The 1,388-nt window shown below is 51.4% G+C and overlaps 1 long non-coding RNA gene across 1 annotated transcript; it reads right to left on the bottom strand.

Moving 5' to 3' along the window:
* Positions 1-263: 263 nt before the first annotated feature.
* Positions 264-1,109, bottom strand: LOC123429933. Its single transcript, XR_006622784.1, has 2 exons — positions 865-1,109; positions 264-768 (listed from the first exon to the last, which is right to left on the bottom strand). It is a non-coding gene; the product is annotated as an uncharacterized LOC123429933 (long non-coding RNA).
* Positions 1,110-1,388: the final 279 nt, after the last annotated feature.

Here is a 1,388-nt window from a genome sequence, read left to right as displayed (position 1 = left end):
TCTGGCTCAACAAAGGCTCCGGGCTCTTCAAAGTCTTCTGGTCTAACTTCTTCATCAACAATGCCATCTACCGTCGCAATTATAATAGTAAAAATAAGACCATGGCTAAAATAGGGAAAATAAATCACTACTAAAAATGTCCACCCATTTTTGTAAAATAGTAGGGTGAATGTAAGTTTTGTAAAAATTATTAGGTTTTGGCTGTGAAGTGTGAAAAGTTGCAAAAGGCATTTTAATAGATACTTAAAATGCTTAAAACAAGGTTTTAAATGAAAACACTGTATAAAGCTTCCTATAAAAAATTGCACAAGTGGCACAATTAAATAGATTGCAATATTACAATTTTTTTGAAATTAGAATCATTGCATTTGGACTATTATTTTAGCCAGAGGTTTTTTGGAAATAATGCCGAAAAAGAAAACAAGAAAAGGGCTACTATGCCCAGGGTCAAAATAGTGAGCCGAGCCAGGCCCAACCAGCTAACCCGGCCTAGGCGAGCTGACGCACACGTGTGTCTTGTTTAGAACTGACACGCGGGGCGGGGCCGACAAGCGGAGCTTGCCTCTCATCTCCAACCCCGCGACAGGGAGGACGACAAGCTCACCTTTGGTGAGAGAAGGAACTACAGGGCTCGATGAAGCTGTGGATGGAATCAGTATGGAGTCGCTGTTCGAGGGCTGTCGGAGTTGGTCGCCGGAGAGGCATGGGTCATCGGTGAGGAGGAGGTCGCGGTGGAGAGCTACGGGAAGAGGTCACCACCGAGTATTCCTAGTTGCAAATGAACGGGGAAGAGAGGTAAAACAATCACGTGTCTCTTACGGTTCCAGATCCAGTGAAAAAGAGGGGGGGGCGGAGGAGGCTCACACTGGCCGAACGGTGGCAGTCCCGAGCTTGATCTCGATCTCGAGGGCTCTAGGGATCAAATGGAGGGTGTCAGAGGGCTATTGGGTGTGAGAGAGAGACTAGAGGGGCTGGAGCGGCTCGGGGTGCCTTTTTATAGACAGCCCATGGTCCACCGTGGGCGTGACCGCTGGAGCTGGGCGCACAAGCGATGGAGGCCACAAGAGAGAGCATGGGCGAGTATGTGGTGCTCCTGGACGTGGCCTATGACCAGGTGAGCAAGAGGGGGAGTGAAGGTGAGCGCGCGTGCGAGGGCCGCAATTAGCTGAGAGGGGCAGCTTCACGCGCGCGTGTGAGGAGCCGTCTGAGGGTCAGAGAGGAGGGGGCCGACAGACCAGCGTGTTGTGGATGTCAAGGTGCATCAACTCGCGTGAGCTAGGAGCTCGAGGTGGGCAGGGGCTGGATAGGGCGCGAAGTCCACCCTCGGCCTATCTTGTAGCGCGCTCCACAGCGCGCTTTTGGTCGGCATGATGATTCCTTCGGCGCAC

This window comes from Hordeum vulgare, chromosome 2H (genome assembly GCF_904849725.1).
Source record: "Hordeum vulgare subsp. vulgare chromosome 2H, MorexV3_pseudomolecules_assembly, whole genome shotgun sequence".
NCBI classification, from domain to species: domain Eukaryota; kingdom Viridiplantae; phylum Streptophyta; class Magnoliopsida; order Poales; family Poaceae; genus Hordeum; species Hordeum vulgare.
The sequence above is the reverse complement of the archived record's forward strand: the minus strand, read 5'-3'. Positions and strand labels throughout refer to the sequence as shown.